The 14,996-nt window shown below is 42.3% G+C and overlaps 1 non-coding gene across 1 annotated transcript; it reads right to left on the bottom strand.

Moving 5' to 3' along the window:
- Window positions 1–14,702: 14,702 nt before the first annotated feature.
- Trnas-uga (transfer RNA serine (anticodon UGA)) lies at window positions 14,703–14,777 on the bottom strand. Its single transcript has one exon. It is a non-coding gene; the product is annotated as a tRNA-Ser (tRNA).
- Window positions 14,778–14,996: the final 219 nt, after the last annotated feature.

The following is a 14,996-nucleotide window of genomic DNA, read 5'->3' on the forward strand; positions in this document are numbered from 1 at the left end:
CTAAATAACGAAAAGTGTGAGGTGATCCACATGAGTTCCAAAAGAAATCCGTTGGAATTCGATTACTCGATAAATAGTACAATTCTCAAGGCTGTCAATTCAACTAAGTACCTGGGTGTTAAAATCACGAACAACTTCAGTTGGAAAGACCACATAGATAATATTGTGGGGAGGCGAGCCAAAGGTTGCGTTTCATTGGCAGGACACTTAGAAGATGCAACAAGTCCACTAAAGAGACAGCTTACACTACACTCGTTCGTCCTCTGTTAGAATATTGCTGCGCGGTGTGGGATCCTTACCAGATGGGATTGACGGAGGACATCGAAAGGGTGCAAAAAGGGGCAGCTCGTTTTGTATTATCACGTAATAGGGGAGAGAGTGTGGCTGATATGATACGCGAGTTTGGATGGAAGTCATTAAAGCAAAGACGTTTTTCGTCGTGGCGAGATCTATTTACGAAATTTCAGTCACCAACTTTCTCTTCCGAATGCGAAAATATTTTGTTGAGCCCAACCTACATAGGTAGGAGTGATCATCAAAATAAAATAAGAGAAATCAGAGCTCGAACAGAAAGGTTTAGGTGTTCGTTTTTCCCGCGCGCTGTTCGGGAGTGGAATGGTAGAGACATAGTGTGATTGTGGTACGATGAACCCTCTGCCAAGCACTTAAATGTGAATTGCAGAGTAGTCATGTAGATGTAGATGTAGAATGCTCTGAAAAGCTAATCATTTGCATATCACAGCATCTTCTTCCTGTCGGTAGAATTTCGCGTATGTAGCACGTCATTTTCGTGGTGTAGCAATTTTAATGTCCAGTAGTGTATATACCGTATAGGTGGCCTTGCTCTTAAAGAGTCTTCCGAGGAAAATACGACTATGGTTAAGTGGCATGAGTCCTACTCCTGGCTGTAGGGGATGACAAAAGAAAGCTCTACACTGTAAAAAATATGCGAACAAAAAAATCAGGGAAAGTGGATGGTATACACTTTGACAATATGACAATAAGAAATATATATCCGCAGTTGTGCGGTAATACAACCTATGCAAAAATTCACACATTACTTCTTTACCCGGTAATATCCAAAGTAACAGCTACAAGATGTTTCCAGAGTGCTTTAAGAGAGAGAGAAAGAGATATCTGAAGCCAGTTGCTTTCGCGGACGAGAAACTTACGGACATCTGCACAATTTTAATGGCTGGTAAAGTAGTCCCGTAGGAAATTATCAAACACGCGCTTCAACACGTAACTAAGAATGACCATTTTGTAAAACACAATGGCTAGACAAAAATAAACATAAATGCAGCTGAAGGGCAAGCCTGCATGTTGCGCTGTTGTATTTGACCACGAGCGACGCCTGTGGTACGTCCTCAGTACGTTGTGTCAGTCCTGGCTAGAAGAGCCTTCCGTATACATGTGAGTGAATTATTCCGGAGCTAAGTGAATTCGAAAGTGAGAAAATTGACGATGCCAGTATGGTGCCTCCTCCTGTAACCGAGGTAGCCGAAGCATTTGGTGATTCAAGAGGCACTGTGCCGAAGATTTATACATCATACAGGGAGAGCGGAAAAACTGGATCCACTAAGTCACAAGGATAAAAATGGTTTCTCGATGTGTTCGTGACGGACAGACATTGAGGACGATTGTGACAGAAAATAAGAGAACGACAGGTTCAAAAATCACTGAGGATGTTGCAGTTGCGAACCTTCTCAGCACCATAACTACTCGAACGGAGCTCCGTAGGCTCGGACTGGCAGGACAAGCTAGAATTTCAAAATCACTCTTCAGTGGTGCAAATGACCATAATAGGAAAACGTGATGCAGAAGCCATAAAACCTGGACTATGCAGCAAGGGATGTCCGAGTGAAACCTGGCAGGGGTTTGATGATGATTTCGGTAACTGTATTGTGCTATTCCATGGTCACTATGGTTACTACGCAAGGTGAACATTTTTGCCGATGAAGCCCATTGTTTGTTCGCCAGTGGTGATACTGTGTTCAAGATGACAGCTCCCACAGCTCGCGTCGTCCTGAACTGGTTGTGTGAGCAGGAGGATGAACTGTCGCATTCACCACGGCCACCAGAGTCACCAGATGCCAATATCATTGAGCTATTGTGATCTAAGTTGGAGACAAAGGTGAGTGATCGCTAAACACTCCATCATCGTTACCATAAGTACCCACAGTTTTGTAGTAATAATGATATCTATTTCCCCCGAGAACCACACAGAACCTGTGTTTATTCATTCTGAGACCACAGGAAGCTGTTGTGGATGCCAAGGTTTTCCTGCATCGTATTTGTCTGGGTAATGTATTTGTGATGCTTGCATACCTTGGTCCACGCACAGTGCATGCTTGAAACATGAGGAATATGCACTGTACCAAGTAACTGTTTTACCCAAAAAACGTGTTGAAACGTCGAAACATCACCACGACAACACCAAACAGGACGCGTCAGTAATAGTGGTCTGAGCTCTTTGTTCAGAGCAGGCCGGAAAAAGTGTCTTTTTTTCGTGGCCTTCCTTCTTGTTGGCTGGCGCCGGTCCAAGTGTCAGAGTACACCAAGATCTGACACAATACATGAAAGTAAATGAAAGTTTTACCATCACCTCTCCTTGAAGTTGAATTTGATCCTAAAATGTGTGTGTTATGCTGCGACAGTAAGTTTTTATAGTAAATAGCCGGCCGGTGTGGCCGACCGGTTCTAGACGCTTCAGCCTGGAACCGCGCGACCGCTATGGTCGCAGGTTCGAATCCTGCCTCGGCCATGGATGTGTGTGATGTCCTTAGGTTACTTATGTTTAAATAGTTCTAAATTCTAGAGGGCTGATGACCTCAGATGTTAAGTGCCATAGTGCTCAGAGCCATTTGAACCATTTTGATAGAAAATATCTCAGATACAACTACATTACAATTTGAACATACAGGAAGTGTTTCGTTTGACGGAATGTTTCTACAACTGAAAGTTTAGTTATAGTCTGATAGCTCTAGTGCTGTAATAGACCGTTATTCTCAGCTTCTGAGATCCACACTACACTATCCTTTACAGCCCGCCCCCGGTAGCTGAATGGTCAGCGTGACAGACTGTCAATCCTAAGGGCCTGGGTTCGATTCCCGGCTGGGTCGGAGATTTTCTCCGGTCAAGGGCTGGATGTTGTGTTGTCCTACTCATCATGATTTCATCCCCATTGACGCGCGGGTCGCCGAAGTGGCATCAAATCGAAAGACCTGCACCAGGCGAACGATCTACCCGACTTGAGGCACTAGCCACACGACATTTATTATTACTATCCTTTACACACGTTTTGTAAGCTCCTGTTGTGTGTGACCTCGAAAAAGGCAATTGCATTCGCATTTTTGTGGCCACGAAGACGTTGAAATCATTTCTTCAGTTTCCAAAGAGTTTCACAGTAAACTTTGAACCTGAACGCTTGGCCATAAAGGGGGAGGGGGACAGAGTACAGAATACCCTCTTCAGAGTCCCAGAAGACTGCAGCCATGACTTTATCAGCTAAGGGTTCTGACCTTCCTCTGGGTAGGAGATGTGTTGTGCCACTCCTTGGCTCGCCAATTTGTTTCAGGCTCGAAGTGGTCAATTCATATTTCATCACTTGTGACAATGTTCGAGAGGAAATCGTCGCCGTCAGCCGCATAATGAGCGAACAGTTCATCACAGATGTTCCTTCTGTCCTGTTTATGTTTTTAATTTACGCTTCGAGGAACTAAGGTGGTAAAGGCCTTTGAATACCGTGACTCGTGGGCAAGTGTGTCAGCGCTATCGACATATACGTTGGATGGAGTACTGAGTTGCGTAAGTGTTTTTCTTCGATCACCTCGAAACAGAGGTCCACACGTTGCCACATTGCAGGCTTCACAACTGTGTGGGGCGGGGCTCCGCGTAGGAAACTGGCTTACCGCGAGTTTGTCCATGCAGGGTATCGGTACCCATATTGCAAACGCTTGCGAGTATTTTTGATTTTCTAATCCTCCGCAAAAAAGCAAATGAACCTCAATAATTGGTCTTTGCTTGCAACGAACCTCAGTTCCAGAGGCCGTTTTAAAAACTGATTATAGCGCTGCCATCTACCGGGAGTCACCGGAGATATATGAGATGACGCGGGAGTATTTGAATATGTCGTAAACAAAATAATAATTATGTTAACAAAATATTCCGTCGGTTCTTGGTAGAACGACATTATAGTAAATGAATGAAAAGCACCAGTTTGCTTTTGTTCTACAATATTACTTTTATTGTTAACCGATTTTCGGCTTACTAGGCCATCTTCAGATATTTACTTAGTATTACCACCAAAGAAGTTAAAATGTTTGCAAACAACATTGGAAGTAACACACCTAGAATGAAGTAGAAACATACAGTAAGTAACATCTTTGCAATGAAAAAGTAAAAATTGAACAGTACATAAATAATAATGGAGTAGACAGGAAAACCTTTAGCACAAAATAGGAATAGCATGCCTACATAACAGTTTCTATTAATAAACAAAACTAATAAAATAAAATAAAATTAGTGCTAGACAAGGCTGCATCAGGAGGTGTGAAACGTGGAGAGGGGTACACAAACCAATTAAAAGAAGAGACAATTATCAGTGTAACTACAGAATACATAAGGAACTTAAGCAATATCAATAAGATAAAAAGAAATAAATAAATGCAGGAAAATGGAGGTGTTTGAGGAAACCTACAGTTTGAGAGTGTGGTGGTACTGCATTTTAACATTAACATGGTAATCAAAGCAGTGGCTGTGTAACAGTTTCCGTTAAATAAATGAGCAAAGTAAAATATGAACAGTACTTGATGAGACAACTACAAGGGGTGTTAAACATGGACAGTAATACAAGTACCAGTTGAAAGAAAGCCGTAACTATTGAAACTACAGTCTATATGGAACACAAAGGCAACTTCAACAAAACAAAACAACTTAATGTATTCATTAACTTGTTTTGTTTTGTTGTAATATTGTAGAACAAAAGCAAACTGCTGCTTTTCATTCATTTATTAAAATGACAATTATTTTTTCCGAGGATGAAAAGCGTTACATTCTCGCACAATCGTTAATACACTGCTGAAAAAAAAATCGTTGGACTAGGAAGGAACTGTCCAACGTAGACGAAACTTGGTAGTCGTGTTTCTACATCTGGAAGATGATGTCCATTCAAATTTCGCGCCAGTCGCATAAGAGTGGCGCTAGAAACGCCACTAACAAGGGGAGGCCGCCAATTGTGAAATTCAGATTCGATTCATACTGCGCATAATAAAAGATCATGGCCAGAGGTGTAATGTGGCAAAGCACCAAGATGCACTTCTCAGCCGTTGTCGAGAAAATCGACAGTTAAAAGAAACCGTTGCGGTGAAATACTCTCTACGATTAACAATTCTCTACAGGGTCGTGGCGCAGCGCTAAGCGTTCGGGTTCGTAATCCGAAGGTCGCCGGATCGAATCCCGCGCTATGCAACTTTTTTTTTTTTAGTATTTGCTTTTTATAATTCAATATATATATATATATATATATATATATATATATATATATATATATATATATAATTCCCGGCAATCAGTTGCAACAATTATGCATATAATAAGTTGTTGAAAGACGTTTGTCGTGGAAAAACTGGCGACTTCGAACATCATTATGTTTTCCGCAAACAAAGTTGTATTTCACAAATGTTATTAATTGTCTTCATAATGTTAACCACGTATAGTTAACGGAAGACGTAGAAACGATATTCCGAAACGAATACGTATAGCGTAAGTCAAACGTTCGAATTAGAATAGAGACCCCACGAACACAAATTTGCTGAGGCAGGTATGAAATATAAACTCCGTTACTCGCTCGTTACACTTGAATGACAGATGTTGAATGGGCCGAAACGAGCCGCCGCATAACAGCGTAGTTGCCTGCTAACTTCGAAAGAAGGTAGATGCGGTCCCTAGCGCAACTTATAACATTGTCGAAAATCAGTGCGAACGGGAGAGCTTTGGTACAACCTGTTAAAAAAAACGGAAAAATGGAGGCGGTACAATTGGAGAGCGATCCACCTTCACCAACATGCATAAGCAATTCATTATATATATATATATATATATATATATATATATATATATATATATATATATGAATTACAAAAACTAATAATAAAAAAAAATTGCATGGCGCGAGATTCGATCCGGCGACCTTCGGATTACGAACCCGAGCGCTTACCGCTGCGCCACGACGCTGAAGAAAATTATTAATCGTAGAGAGTATTTCACCGCAACGGTTTCTTTTAACTGTCGATTTTCTCGACAACCGCTGAGAAGTGCATCTTGGTGCTTTGCCACATTACACCTCTGGCCATGAGCTTTTATTATGCACAGTATGAATCGAATCTGAATTTCACAATTGGCGGCCTCCCCTTGTAAGACGATACAGATCAGGTATGCGTTAAACACACGGTGCAACCTTCGTGAGGATGAGTTGCATTTGAGGCTTGACGTGGTGAGTTGATGTTAGTCAGGAATGCCTTTAAGGCGACAAGACGCCGTTGTCAACATCTCTCTGTGTTTGAACGCGATCGTGTGATAGGGCTTCTAGAAGCTCAATATTTCTTCTACGAATTGCAGGAAGACTTTGCAGCAATGCAGCCACTCTACGTGACTGGCGGCAGGGGTAGTCAAGAGAATGTGCGACTGCAAGAAGACCGGACACCGGGCGGTCACGTGGCCTACCAAGAGCGACTGCAATCGTGTTCGGCGTACGCCTCTGGCACAACGTCTGCAGCAGCAATTCGAGCGCAGTTTGCACCACAGTGACACAGCGAACTGTTACTTACAGAATAGCTCTTAACAGACGTCCTGTAGCGTGCGTTCCACTGACCACAAACCACTGCCATTTGCGAATTCATCTGTGTGAAGTGAGAGCTCATTGGAGGGCAGGGCGGAGGTCTGTTGTGTTTTCTGATAAAGCTGGTTCTGCCTCGGTGCCAGTGATGGCTGTGTGTTGGTTAGAAGAAGGCTAGTCGAGAGCCTGCAACCAACCTGTCTGCGTGTTAGACACACTGGAGATACACCAGGTCTGGGATGCGATTTAGGCTGAGAGCAGGAGCACTTTCGTGGCACGCTCTCTGACTTCAAATCTACACGTCAGTCTAGTGATTCGACCTGTTATGCCGCCATTCATGAACAGCGTTCCTGTGGATGTTTCCAACAGAATTACGCTAGCCCACATATCGCTGTTGTAACCGAAATGCCCTGCAGAACGTCGACATGTTGTCTTGGCCTGCTCGATCACCAGATCTGCCTCCAGTCGAGCACATTTGGGGCATCATCGGGCGATAATCTCAGCATCATCCAGCATCAGCGTTAACCGCCCCTGTATTGCTCGACCAAGTACAAAGGGCATAGAACCCCGCGCACGAAGTGACATATGGCAAGTGTACAGCACAATGCATGCACGTTTACATGCTTATATTCAACATCCTGGCGTTTACATCGGTTATTAATATACCAGTATTTCACATTTGCAATGGCTTATCTTGCGCATAGTTATCCTACGATCTTGCAGTGTTATGCAGTTAAATATGTTGCATAGACAAAGACTTTACAAAATTTCCTTTGATTTAACTTTTTTTTTGTGTTGGGCGTTTTTCAGTCAGTGTGTTGCACAATGTGATACCCCACATTTCTGTACAACATGCCCAGTATCATTCTTTTAGGGCTGACAATTTGCATAATGTTCGTCCAACTTGCAACAGGTGGCCTGGTGTTCATCTCAGAGAATCCATTCAATCTTTAAGGGTAAACTATCCCTACACAAAATTACCTTCTTCTTCTTATTCTTCTTACTTTTATTCTGCACATTTAGTATCATGCCGTTGCCTGTTGCGGCGCCAACCTATTGCTTGGCCGTCACAGACTTCCTCCGCCTACCAGCTTACAATTTATGGCTTTCAAAATTAGTCTGGCGCAGTAAAATCTGTCGAGGTATTGACAACAATTTGTCCTCAGAATGAGATTTTCACTCTGCAGCGTAGTGTGCGCTGATATGAAACTTCCTGGCAGATTAAAACTGTGTGCCGGACCGAGACTCGAACTCGGGACCTTTGCCTTTCGCGGGCAAGTGCTCTACCAACTGAGCTACCCAAGCACGACTCACGCCCCGTCCTCAGAGCTTTACTTCTGCCAGTACCTCGTCTCCCACCTTCCAAACTCTACAGAAGCTCTCCTGAGAAACTTGCAGAACTAGCACTCCTGAAAGAAAGGATATTGCGGAGACGAGGCTTAGCCACAGCCTGGGGGGTGTTTCCAGAATGAGATTTTCACTCTGCAGTGGAGTGTGCGCTGATATGAATGGTAGATGCTAGAGCACTTGCCCGCCAAAGGCAAAGGTCTCGAGTTCGAGTCTCGGTCCGGCACACACTTTTAACCTGCCAGGAAGTTTCATATCAGCGCACACTCCGCTGCAGAGTGAAAATCTCATTCTGGAAACATCCCCCAGGCTGTGGCTAAGCCATGTCTCCCCAATATACTTCCTTTCAGGAGTGCTAGTTCTGCAAGTTTCGCAGGAGAGCTTCTGTAAAGTTTGGAAGTTAGGAGACGGGTACTGGCAGAAGTAAAGCTGTGAGGATGGGGCGTGAGTCGTGCTTGGATAGCTCAGGTGGTAGAGCACTTGCTCGCGATAGGCAGAGGTCCAGAGTTCGAGCTCGGTCCGGCACACAGTCTTAATCTGCCAGGAAGTTTCAACAATTTGTTCTGTTATCTTTAATTACGTTTAACATATTTTATTCACTGACAAAGTCGGCGTTTCTTATTCTGTCCATTCTGGTACAGCATTTTACAGCCGTAAGAAATCTCTTTTCAGGTGTCTGGGTCTTACTGTCTTGCTACTTGTAAATGACCCACGACGTACTTCCGCTGGGGGTGGCCCTTATTTGATAAAACGTCATTCGTGTTACATTTCGTGTCCTGTTTCACAAGGATTTGTTTACTGTTTATACAATCATTTCCACACTTTGCTGCTTTCTTGTCTATGTCTCCGTCATACTCGTATGTACTGTCACGTCACAACAAGTACAATTAAAATGATTGGAACCTTTATTTTAGTTTTCTATGTGGGTAAAGTAATACCATAGTCCTCGGCTATTTTGTTTCCACAGGTCATGCTCTTTCTCTGATAAAAACGTGACATCATTTACACATAAAGCACAATTCACGATAGGATCTCTGTCTGTTCTAATACGTGCTTGTAATTTGACTTTCTGCCTTTCCATTCACACATTAAATCGTACATACACACACAATTCACTGTTGGAATGGAAAGTCATACGTACACAACCGTGAGCGTAATGATACGCACTTTTTCCCCCCTCATCATCATCGTCATTATCATCATAATACTTCAGTTCCAATTTCCCGGGTGTGTTGTACAAGCTCTCGCTATCTGCTTCTATCTTCGTACAGCTTCTGTTTCAGGACAACTTCCCATCTGTGTCCTTTGCCCTCAGCTTATAATCTTACAGTCTCTATCCAGCGTTTTGTTGGTCTTCCCCGTGGTCTTTCTCCTACGAGGCTCAGGTTGAAATACCTTTTGGAAGGGCTCTCGCTGTTTATTCTCTTTATGTGCCCATACCACTGAAGCCTGCGTTTCTTTATGACAGCTACCTTAATATCAGCTACTTTTCTGTTCACCTAATGCTTGATTTTGTCCTTTCTAGTTATGCCCCCTCTTAATAATAAGCTGTACTACAAGCCCTCCATATCAATCTAGCGCGAGTGTTATGTTTTCGTATAGGCATCTTAAGACGTTTATCAGATGGAGTGGGTACTCTATGTTCTTCATTATAGTCCACTGATTTTCTCTGTCAACTTTATGATGGCTTTTTCCAAATTATCAATCGCCAGATGGGTCTACCGACTTAATTCTTCATGTTTTTCTGTGACCTGTCTCATCACAAATACTGTGTTCCTTATCGATATTCCTCGACGGAAACTCATTTCCTCTTCACTTAATATACGGTCTGATATTACTTTTAATCTGTTGTTCAGGATCGTAGCGTAACAAGTTTTGGATGTTACGTCTAGTAATCTAATTCCTGTATAATTTTACAATTAGTTCTACGTTGTTCTTCAAATAGCGATATAACCTTTCTTGATATTATTATTCTTTTTGAACAGGCGTTAAATACATTTATCGGTTTCAGATGCAGAGAAATTACACGGTATACACAGTAACAATTCTAAAATTTGAAGTGTTACTATACATCTTGTTCAATTACAGTTAAATATATTGCATACTGATGCCCTAACCGCGAACTGTCACGTTAGCTCAGTGTGGTATTTTGCACTCAAGCCGCTTAAGTGGCGGAAGTGTCAGCCCAGTGACCGCACAGTGGCAGACCACAGGAGGTTCGCGGTTGAGAAGACGGATGACCCGCGCGCTGCCTGTGGTCTGGGTCTGCATGAGAGATGTTTATTCCGTTACGTTCTGTCTGTGGCGACTCCTGTGGCCGTTGCAGACGGATTTATCTTTACAGTGGGCTGTATTTATTCCCATTCTCATCGGCACTGGTGCAGCCTCTGCTTCATCGTAATTATTAAGACAGGCTTTTATTATTGACACTCTTTACATTCGTTCAGGCAAACAAGTCCAAAAATGGACACGAATATTTATGTCATTTATAGCTTCAGAGAAAGCCTTTCACAAAGCATTTCTTGAAATTCTTAAGGTATCAGGTGACAGTACAGAGTGTGTTATGTTAAATACAACACACAGAAAAACCAGACTGCAGTTATAAGAGTGTAAGAGCCCGAGAGGGAGGTGATAGTTGAAAAGCAACAGATACGGTGTTCTTTCCTGTCCTCCATGTTGCTCAGTGTGTACGTCAAATAAGTAGAAAGGGAAAGAAAGGAGAGATCTGCAGAGGGAGTTGAAGTTCAGGCACAGGTAACATAAACTTTGACGTTTCCCGACGGCATTGTGAGAGATGGCAAAAGAGTTGTAAGAACTGTTGAACGGAATGGATAGTGTCTACGAAAGAGGTTATCAGATGAACATCAATACAGTTTAATAGCAGTAATGGACTTTGTCAAATGAAGTAGGTGATGTTGAACCAAAAAGTTTATGAAATGAGACAATAAAAGTTGCAGGTGTTGTTTGGACAGCAAAATAATTGAGATGGGGGAAGTAGGTTATAAAACGCTGACTGTTAACAGAAAGAAAAGAGGGCTGTTTCAACAACCTATGTCAACTTAAGTGTTACGAGTTCTTCTCTCAGTGTATTAATGTGGAGTGCAACCTTTGTGCAGAAGTGAAGCATGGACGATAAATTTTACAGACGAGAAGAGACAGAAAGTTCTGAAATTTGGTACCATGTTTCATGGTAATGCTCAAAGCTTCATGAACGTATCATACGTATAACGAACGGAGAAGAACAAAATGGAAATAGGGGGAAAAGAAATTTATGAGAAAATGTGTCTAAAGAGGCGGATCTGTTGATAGGTTGCCTACAGAGGTATCAAGGAATAACTAATCCTGTATTTGAGGTAAGTGTGAGAAGTGAGGGAATCAAGGGTTGTCTACAGTAAGCAGATGGGCGTAGGTTACAACAGAGGCAGAGATGGAGAGTCTCGCACACGACAGACTAACGGGGACAATGGCATCAAGTTAGTTTTTGGTCTGAATATCACCACAACCAACTCAGTCAGCAGCATTACCTTAATGCGTAGCGAAGTTCCGTACGTCATGTTCATTTATATTCCGAATGGGAACGTCATTCTGTTCGCTGTGTATGCAGACCAGGTTACCGGATAGCATTACTTCAGGAGCGGAGTTTGAGAGCCTACAGTGTGGTCGGCAATCGCAGTCATCTCGTAGACATCCCACCAAGGAGTTACTCACTTCAACCAGTTCTTCACAGTACGTTTAATCGCTAATGAATTCAGAAGAGTGATGCCCACAGTTACAACACATGAAGAGCAGTAGTCTGAATTACTCGGTAGTGTCACTGTCTCACTGGAGAGTTTTACTATGCAGCAATATGACTTGTGATGTACTTATTTTTTCATAAGTGAACACATTAACCGTTAACAATAAATTTTCTTCTGTGGAATTACTCTGATTCTATTCATCCAGTATTTGAGAATGCGAGCACTTGGCGAATTCAATCAAACTTGCACACAATTCCGAAAGTTTTCAAAACATTTTCTCGCTTACACTCAACACAAAACAGTGAAAGGAACAAAGTTTGCCACTTACTAGACTTTCACTGTTCATACAGTAGAACTTCAGTATCGTAATTTATTACTGTTTTACTATTAATAAATTTTTCTGACTGTAGGCACACATGCAATTGAATTTACCTGCAAAATTATATCATTGTGCGACTCATAGTGAAGCTGAACTACCTTTATTATTTAGCGGAGTGCATGGGTTATTATGTGTTTCGTTTACCAGATTTATCTTCGACTTTTTATATCAGACTCTGCATAAATAATCCGACCCTAAAGAGACCGACATAATTAGTGTTTCATCTCCTTAACCTTAAAGGTCTTACACAGTTAAAGTGAAATATTGAACACATTAGCTAATTAGTAAATTACCAGACTATTGAACCAATTTCCTATATGCGAACTGGATTCTTTACAAAATCACTGATTTTGTGCTGTTGCTCAAATGTACAATTATTTTTGTGGTTTTGTGTTCAACTTCTTTCTGAGCCACTTAGTAATGTATAAAATATTCAACTCTTGTAGCTGTAGATATCACCACTCTCCTCAAATTGCGATAGAAATTTATGAACATTTCAATACTGAATGTATTCGTATATACCGGCAATAACCGATTAAAATGCCTACCTCTTCGAGGAGCCGTCTTCAGCAAGACTGTGGATGAACACCACGTACTAGTATTATTCTCAGTGCTTTTCTAAGTCATAAGCGACATCAGAAAAATATGCCTTAAGACGTTAATGTGGGGAAATGTACAAAATAAGTCAAGATTTCTTTGTCTCTGAAACTGGTAATTATATGATGGGAAAACATTAATGGACTTAGTTGTGTCAGAAGCTCATTAATATGTTTCTTCCATTTCACATTACCATCACTATGCACAACGAACGAATTGGAAAATTTTATGCTTCTTACTAACTCCTGTTGGTTTTCTAAGTTAACTGTTACTGTTATTCCAAATATTTTAAACCAGTTATCAAAGTACGAACGTTGTGCAACAGAGAACTTCACCTATTACAAGGAAGGTGACTTTATTTAAACGACGAGAAGAATATTACGCCTCAATAACTAATGACGGGTTTCATTACGACGTACAGTCAGAAGATTGTATCGTTGAAATTGACTAGTTAGATAAGTTAGATAACTGATTTGTGATAAGGGAGAATACTTTATTCTGACGTGAAATTAGCTTGAGGTGGACTGATTGCTAAAGGACAGTAAAAGATAGTTTGATCTGTCACTGAAGTTAAATAGATGACGGAAGACGCCCATTTTAACAAGAATGAGAGTTGAGCTCTTTAGCACGTCTTTAACAGGCTTGTGTATTAGCAGTATCTGTGAATATTGTAGCAACTGAGGTACATTCGGACTCAATTCCGGCAAATTGCTCAGACCTGATCTAAATTACGCCTATCAACATTAATCGTAGAGTTTGTGTACCTAATACGCAAAAGAGAGGACCTGCACATGTGAAAATTATTTTGGATGGGCGACTAACATCTCGTCCGTAAGTCTACTTCGTAAACAATCTGCCGAGAATACCGAGTTAAGATTAATCCACGTAGCTGTCCTTACTGTGGAAAGGTGGTGAACAATTATCCATGAGGGTCCCATACAGATAATACGGATGAATACATTTGTCAGAGAAGTTGTTCTTCCTCAATAGCAGGCATTGAATAAACGTAGCTGCAGGGGAATTAATTACGTGACCAAGTAGGGAGGTGACACATTACGTACACTGTCTAAGTAAAGAACACTAATGACGCAGCGATCAGGCAGCAGTTGGAGGTTTGAATCCCAGTGATGCCGTTGGCGGCTCCATCTTAACTACGGCGGCGAGTTGAACATGCAGAGCCTCACAGAACAGTCCAGCTGCATCGACGATGAGGGCATCATTAGTATGTTGTCATCTGTAGGCGGTGACTCTAGCTTGGTGGACATCGTAGCATAACCTTGAGACGCAGATCCATGATGGTCTATCCCTGAAGGTTTAAATACAATTGCCTGGAGCTGACCACGTAGGAGACATGTTCCTCAATCTTGTTGATCCCTTTGGCTGGCATTTACGTTTCCCAAAAGGGCGGGCGGCGGAAGGAAAACGCCGCGGCACTGGCCTAGCAGCGGGGTGTGTTGCACTGACAGGTCATTGACTGTGGCAGTCGGGTTCTACCTATGTCCTAGATACGACACCAGGCAGGTACTGTGGCTTGTGTCGTTACAAGATGGAAGAAGAGACTGACAAGACGAGAGTGATCCTTTGCCTGCCGACGGTCCAATCCTTGCTATACGATTCCGCCCGCCAAGCTAAGCTTTTGGATGGGTCACAGCAAACTGTAGACAGCTTACTAAGGCATGCCTGACGGTCTCCACCAAGCAGTACAACACCCCAGAAGATAGTTAGATGACCACAGAGTCTTTGAGAGGGACAGGTACCTACCTAAGTACCCATTAACAAACAGCCAAACAGTATGAAATGTAACTTTGTGCCCGACCGAGACTCGAACTCGGGACCTTTGCCTTTCACGGGCAAGTGCTCTACCAACTGAGCTACCGAAGCACGACACACGCCCGGTACTCACAGCTTTATTTCTGCCAGTACCTCGTCTCCTACCTTAGAAACTTTAGAGTGAAAATCTCATTCTGGAAACATCCCCCAGGCTGTGGCTAAGCCATGTCTCCGCAATATCCTTTCTTTCAGGAGTGCTAGTTCTGCAAGGTTCGCAGGAGAGCTTCTGTAAAGTTTGGAAGGTAGGAGACGAGGTACTGGCAGAAGTAAA

The sequence above is a fragment of the Schistocerca serialis genome, chromosome 6 (assembly GCF_023864345.2).
Source record: "Schistocerca serialis cubense isolate TAMUIC-IGC-003099 chromosome 6, iqSchSeri2.2, whole genome shotgun sequence".
Classification (NCBI taxonomy): Eukaryota; Metazoa; Arthropoda; class Insecta; order Orthoptera; family Acrididae; genus Schistocerca; species Schistocerca serialis.